The sequence below is a fragment of the Vigna unguiculata genome, chromosome 1 (genome assembly GCF_037176805.1).
Source record: "Vigna unguiculata cultivar grain cowpea cultivar isolate G323 ecotype 2 chromosome 1, ASM3717680v1, whole genome shotgun sequence".
Classification (NCBI taxonomy): Eukaryota; Viridiplantae; Streptophyta; class Magnoliopsida; order Fabales; family Fabaceae; genus Vigna; species Vigna unguiculata.
This window is the reverse complement of record NC_140792.1, coordinates 22,612,308-22,619,903: the sequence shown is the minus strand read 5'-3', so window position 1 is coordinate 22,619,903 and position 7,596 is coordinate 22,612,308. Positions and strand designations below refer to the sequence as shown.

At 36.7% G+C, this 7,596-nt stretch overlaps 1 long non-coding RNA gene and 1 pseudogene across 2 annotated transcripts; both read left to right on the top strand.

Annotated features, from left to right (window-relative positions):
- The first annotated feature begins 465 nt into the window (after positions 1 to 465).
- LOC146888774 (uncharacterized) lies at positions 466 to 1,026 on the top strand. Its single transcript, XR_014993703.1, has 3 exons — positions 466 to 531; positions 609 to 770; positions 842 to 1,026. It is a non-coding gene; the product is annotated as an uncharacterized LOC146888774 (long non-coding RNA).
- Positions 1,027 to 5,679: 4,653 nt separating this feature from the next.
- LOC114163647 (pentatricopeptide repeat-containing protein At3g04130, mitochondrial pseudogene) lies at positions 5,680 to 7,382 on the top strand (annotated as a pseudogene). The gene is made up of 2 exons (XR_014984047.1): positions 5,680 to 5,792; positions 5,862 to 7,382. The product of XR_014984047.1 is annotated as a pentatricopeptide repeat-containing protein At3g04130, mitochondrial pseudogene (transcript).
- Positions 7,383 to 7,596: the final 214 nt, after the last annotated feature.

The window sequence follows — 7,596 nt, the reverse complement described above, 5'->3', positions numbered from 1 at the left end:
AGTGGCTCATGGAAAAGTATTTGAGGCAGCCACAGTTCTTCATGGCATGGAGTTATCAGAGGATGAGGTTAAGGTCACGGTAGAGGAGGTTCTCATGTCGTATGCTTTAGTTCCTGTGCCAACAGATGAGGTGTATACTGTGGCACAAGCATTCCAGTGTTTCCTCGCCTGGCCTAGAGATTTGGTTGATACTGACCCCCCGGTACAGACTCTTAAACCTACAAATATACTACATTTTTAAGTTTACATGTTTATTATATTCAAACTTAAATTATATTCCATTTTAACTGAAATTGCATCAATGTAGGAAAAACCTCAATCAAAGAAGATTCTTCTCTCTTTGGACGATCCTCTTGGTGCATTGCTCCAACTTGCAGAAATCATAGTTGATAAGCCAATGCAGGTTCCTTGGGATGCTAACATTTTTTGGAGAGATCTTGACATCCCACTTTACTTTCATTCCCAAGATGTCTTGGAACTTGCACGGGGACAAGAGGAACTCAATATTACCATTATTCAATTATGGATGATGTAAGTCTTTTAGTCAATATATATAGTTATTTGATATATTTATGTATTTACTTATATCAAATCAATTTTTGGTTTAGGTATCTGTCTGGTGTCACTGAAACTATGGGGCTGAATGATCTATATGGGTTTATAGACCCCCAACTCACCCATGAAGGCAACAAGTTTGATGACATCCAAGCATATGTGACCAAATGCTTTCAACGTGGAAAAGAAATTTATTTTGTCCCTTATGTTGCTGGGTAAGTCATTTTTGTCTTATGAATATAATCAGTCATTTTAATGCATAACAATGAATTTATTTTCTTATCAGGCGTCATTGGCAGTTACTTGTGGTTTCCCTAAGGGAGAACCTTGCTGTGTGGTTTTGCTCTTTGCATCGCCCTCCCCCCAACCATCTTAGACAAGTGATAGATTGGTAAGAACCTCAATATCAATCTTATGAATATGACATGTTATATAAAAATATCCTAACTTATTCCCTATATCATAGTTCAATTGCTGCACATAACATGTTGTTAGGGAGATCAACAGCTAAGGCAAAAGGTCTTGTATGGTGTTCTCTACAGGTTTGATATTTCTATCCATATCTTCATGATAGTTTGCTTGATTTTCTTCCTTAATTAATTGTAACGTTGTTAATATAATGTAGTGTAATAGACAAACCGGCTCATATGAGTGCGGTTACTATATAATGCAATGGATGACAACCACTGTGCGTGCTCGTATTACAACAAATTGGGAAACGGTAATATATATTTGAATTAAAATGAATACTTTGCAATATTTCCTTTTTATATACTAACTTAACTTAATCTATTATTTTGTAGACATTCAAGAGTCCTACAGCAATTCCTGCAAAGTCCATCAAGTTTGGTAGGATAGCATGTGCCAAATATATAATTGAAATGTACAATACTATTGATTAGAACATGTATCTTGATTGTAAATGATTTGTAATTGTCTTTTAAATGAATTTGAATTGTAGATGTGTTTTAAAATATTTTGTTCTGGTCTATTCTGGTCTGTGCTGGGTGCTAAACAAAATTTGCAGGTTTAAATGTGGGAATAACACCAAAACAGAAACTGCATTTAAAAAAAAAACAGCATATTAGGCCTCGGTTCATACCAGAACCGAAGCAAAAAGCGTGCTTTTGGCCGCGGTGCAACCAAAACCGAGGCCAAAAGGGTATCGAATTTAAAAAAAAAAAAGCCCATATGGTCTCGGGCGCAACCAAAACCGAGGCCAAAAGGGTATCGAATTTAAAAAAAAAAAAAGAAGCCCATATGGCCTCGGGTGCAGCGAAAACCGAGGCCAAAAGGCAGGGTCTATGGCTTCGGGTTCCAGTGGACCGAGGCAGAAGGGGCCTCTATGGCTTCGGTTCTTAACCGAGGCCAAAAACTATGCTTTTTTGGCCTCGCCCCAATATGCTTCGGTTCCCGAACCGGTGCAGAATATTAAAAACAACCGCTGCCAAAGGCCCTTCCTACACTGGTGACTAAACCCCTTGAAAGTGGATTGTTAATGGTAAGGCGCCAACTAGGGCAAGTTCCCAAAGAACTTGATCCTTCTCAAAGACAAAACCTTTTTTCATGGAGGGTGCCTTATCAATGACAAGATATGTCCCTTCATCATAGATAGTGGAAGTTGTGTAAATATGGCTAGCCCAAGGGTGGTGGACAAGTTTGGCTTGAAAACCATTCCTCATGCCAAACTCTACAAGCTATCATGGCTTAAGGAAGAAGAAATAAAAGTAACTAAACAAGTCCTTATTAACTTTTCAATTGGCAATTTTAAGGATGAGATATTATGTGACATTGTGCCTATGAAAGCCAACCATATTTTGCTAGGTAGACCATGGCAATTTGATAGAAAATTTGTTTATGATGGCCATGCAAACACCTACGTTTTATTCTCCCTAGAAAAGAAGTTCACAATCCTACCTCTACCACCTCTACAAGAAAATGAGGACAAAAATAAAATAAAAGATGACAAAGAAAAATAAAGGGGGCAAGCTTTCACTAAGGAGTTACTTGCCCACAAAAAGAGTTTTTCAAAGCAAGAGGTGCAACACCACTCTTCATTCTCTTCCCAAAGAAAGGGAGAAGTGGCATTGCAAAGAAAGAGGGCATCTCCAAGACTAGGGATGGAATCATCAAAGATGAAGAAAGTTTCATCAACTCAAGTCATCCTACATTAACAAAGACTTTAAAAATTTGAGGTCAAATTCTCTCCGACAAAGGGAGAAGGATGAAGGCTTGATCCCTACCAATCATGATGGCCCATGGCACATGCTTAGAAGAAAGGGAGTTCCTTGATCCCTTCCTTTGCGTTTATTTTCTTTAGTTTAAAATTCCATTAAGTTGGCTTGGTTGACTATTTTTAAGTTGACTTATTGACCTTGACTTTGGGTTGACTTGTTGACTCAAAAGATTAGCTTAACCTTAAACCAATATGCTAATAAATTCCTTAATTTTCTTTTGTAGGAATAAGAAAGGAGGAGGACCACATAGGAGACACTTGGCGTCTTAAGGAAGAGAGAGAAGGAACAAGACTTTCTAGAAGCATCTAGAAAGGGGAGGCCCACATACCTTGGACACAAAAGTCTTCTAGAAAGCTCTTGAACCCTCCTTTGGGAGCCTTGGCCATGAAGACTTGCCACCTAGATGGCTTGGACGAAAATTCACCCATGTGCACCCTAGGATGACCTACTTTCTAGAACATGCTATGTTTCTTTTGTAATCCTTTAACTTAGTTGTTTTGCTAAGGGGCCCCTAGACTTGTCTATTTAAGGGGACCTCTAACACTTGTGGAGGGGTTGAACATTTTGGATAATTTATACACTTTGTGTTTCAACCTTTTGTGAGAGCATTCCTCCTTAGGGAGTGGAGTTCTTTCAAGCCTTATCTTGCCTTGGCAAGTGGCGGCATACACCACTCATCTTCAAAGTTGTCATGGCTTCTTCTAGCCTAGCCTTGTAGTGGCGTGAATCCTCCATTCCTCCCCTTTCCCTTGTTTTTCATTTTATGTTTTTTACTCTTCTTGGTTTATATTGTTTCTATTATATGTTTATCCTTTTGGTTTCTTACTCTCCATCAATCCATCCTCCTCCTCTCTAGAACCTTGGAAAGGAACCTTCACATCTAGATAACTTGCTATCTTAATGTCTAGTGGGGATTTCCTTGGTTTTCTTAATCAATCATCACCATATTCATTAATCTTCTAAAAGGAATAAGATAATCCTACATCACATTTGCTTTCACGTTGAAGCCTCACACGGATCCAACGTACATTATTTCTGCATCAAACCCATAATTGCTTAGTTCTTCTCATGCCTGGTTCCTCTCAGACATTAGAGTGTATCAGTCTAGGGCTTCCGTTCACGATCTCCAATCCTAGGGTTTTTTCCATTAGGATTTGTTGTTAGACGACCACCCTCTATTTTACTCATAGTTCTTTTGTTAGCTCTCTGTTAAACTTTTATTTGTTCATGTCGTTCACGGCAGCTTTGCCGTTAGGATTCTTCTGCTTTCTTTCCGGTTGCCTTCATCTATAAAAGGCAGATTGCTAGTTTTTAATTGGTAGCTTGATGAATAAATGAGTGGTATTTCCCCATTTTCATCTTACTCAAACCCTAACCCTAGATAAGGTTTTTAAGTTCGTCGGGTTACCAAACCAGTGAGAGTTCCCCATTGGAACACAGTCTTCTGTTGCCTTTTTGGTGGTTTTCCACCGAACAAACGATTCACGACCTTGCGAGGAGCTTCTGCCGAAGATTCGCTAAGGCTCGTTCTTCAATTCCTCCTCTCCTATGTGACCTATTTATGAATTTTGAAATGTAGTCTTTTGTTAACTTCTTTTGATCAAGGAAATCCATATTGTTTATGCTACTTATTCCCAAGCTCCCATAAGATAAAAAGTCCACCAACTTATCTTCCTAAATATGTGTACATGCTTAATAAGTTATCATCTTTGCAAACAAAAGTACACCCACACATATAACTTTTTTATGTTTTTATAATAATAATAATAATAACTCTAATATTAATACTAATAATAACAATCACTCATACTAATATTATTAATGTAATAATAATAAATATCATAATACTAATACTAATATCTCAAATGCTAATTTCACTAATATTAATTGGGTAAACATATTAATAATGCCATTAATAATAATATAAATAATAATAATGATAATAATATAAATATACCTACAATCAATATCGTGATTGTCCATCATTAATAGGGTTGGTCCAACATGTAGGGACGGGGAAGGACAAAAATACATAAAAATTAAAGAACCTTTATATATGTAGAGATCAAAATTTTAAAGGTGTTTTGATAAATTGGAATAGCATTTTCGTAAATCGATAAAGATAATGCAAAATGATGAAAAATTCAAATAATTGAACACGTGTCACAAAGTTAAGCAAGGATATTTTGGTCAATTGAATAGTAATTTAGATGCGAAATGACAGAAAAACCAAAAGAATGATTTGTGAGAAATATAAGTGAGGTGGCTAGGTAATTTCCATAGCAATTAGTTTTCTTATATTGTCAAGTGGGGTGGATGAATAATTTCTATGGTGGTTAGTTTTCTTATATTGTTAATATACCAAATAACTGAACTTGTGTCACAAAGATAAGTAGGGACGTTTTGATCAATTAGATAGTAGTTTGGATGCAAAATGACAAAATAACCAAAATAATGGACATGTGTTACCGATATAAGTGAGGGATGGATGAATAATTTCCTTAGTGATTAGTTTTCTTATATTATTAATATAACAAATAACTGAACATGTGTTACAAAGATAAGTAATGATGTTTTGATCAATTAGATAGTAGTTTGGATGCGAAATGAGAGAATAACAGAAAAAATGGATATGTGTTAGAAATATAAGTGAGATGGATGAATAATTTTAAAGATGACAAAACGGGTTAGACTCGAGAGAGGAAATCAACCCTTAGAAAAATAGTAGATCGGATCAAGATCTTGAATCCGTAAACAAATATTAATCCAGTTTGTTTGATCCGTAAACTCGTTGAATAAATAAATAATAGATAATAGTTTAAAATATACATATTTATTTAATAATTAAAAAAAGTTGTGTAAATGTGTTAGCCTGTAGGATGTGTAAGTGAATTTTGTTGAAGACCAACTACAATGATGATTTACAGTTACATCATAGTTCTGCTATGCTTTTCGAAGGATTTTATTAGGCCAATAAAAAGTGTTTAATTTCCCCCTACGGTGAGTGTGATGAACCCTGAACCCCTAACTGAAATTTTCACAAAATTTTTTTAACAGTTAAATTTTCAGGTTTCATTTTCAATTTGCATCTCTTCCTCAACAACGAAGTTCGTTAGGTTTGGTGAAAACTCTCTCTTCGGGTAGTGCTTCTGGATTCAAATAAACCATAGTTCTATGCAATTCATCGTTGTCATAAATACTTCTCATTTTCAGTTACTCAAACACTTAATTCAGTTCGTGATTGTTTGTTTCGAACTTTCTGAAACTCATCCGGATGCATTCAATACTATATCGTGCTATTATTGTTGGTGATTCCCGTTGCATACGTTATAGATATAGGCATTTGTGTTCTTCTCTAGGAACTAGACATTTTTCCCATAAAGAACAATGTGAAGAAGAGCTTATCCGGTACCTGGACATTCTCACTTTGAAACTTGGCAAAGGAAGCAGTGAGGAAGAAACCCTTGACACCCTCTTGAGTGATGAAACTTGTGATGCCATACCCCTCTCCCAAAACCTGATTCACCTGTTGCTCCAGCGATACAAGGATGATTGGCAATCTGCATTGGGTGTATTTAGATGGGCTGGTTCACAGTCCAGCTTTAAACATTCGCCGGAGTCATATGATATGATGGTCGATATATTGGGTAGAATGAAGGTTATGAAAAAGTTGAGGGATTTGTTAGATGAAATGCGTAAGAGCGGTCTGGTCATTTTGAATACTGTGGTTAAGGTAATGAGACGGTTTGTTGGGGCAGGGCACTGGGTAGATGCAGTTAAGATATTTGATGATTTGCAAGCTCTGGGGTTGGAGAAGAACACAGAATCCATGAACTTGTTGCTTGATACCCTATGCAAAGAGAAATTTGTGGAGCAAGCTCGTGAAATTTTCTTGGAGCTGAAGCAGCACATTGCTCCTAATGCTCACACCTTCAACATATTCATTCATGGATGGTGCAAAATCTGCCGTGTTGATGAGGCACATTGGACGATTGAAGAGATGAAAGGATATGGTTGTCGCCCTTGTGTTATAAGTTATTCCACAATCATTCAGTGTTACTGTCAAGAAGGGAATTTCATCAAGGTGTATGAGCTTCTTGACGAAATGCAGACTCAAGGGTGCCCGGCTAATATGATAACTTATACTACTATCATGACTGCACTGGCAAAGGCTGAAAAGTTTGAGGAAGCTTTGAAAGTACCTGAGAGAATGAGGTCTTCTGGATGTAGGGCTGAGAAAATTGAGGATCTTATGAAAAAGTTGTAAATGCATGGGCCTCTTATTTGTGTGCGCACACTGCATGTTTACACATTATGTTAACCATTTGATACAAAACCAGGACATACAAAGAAGAGAGTGGCATGGAATTTTTAGAATAGTATATCAATGGCTTGAGTGCTCATACATTTCTTATCTGCTTAGACTTTTAGTTGCTTCCCTCTGATTAATATAAGTTTTTAAGATCCTTGTCCATATTTGCTCCCATATTGCATCATAACCTCCACTTTTGAGAAGACCTTAAAGGTCATGTGCTATGCTATCCTTTTTATTTCTCTTTACTTGGGCCATACTGTCTTCCTTGGTTTGCTAAAAAAATTTCTTCTTTGCAGGCATGGCCGGTTTTATTGCTGCCGACCTTAGATTGAATTAGATACTTGTCCACATAATCTTGAATTTAGAAATATCTTCTCCCGTGTTACATTCGCTGCATTGTAAAGCATATACGTAAAACATGGATCGGCCAAGGTGAAAGAATCTTGTTAAGCTATATGATGCAAATTTTGGCTCAAAATGTGCATCGAA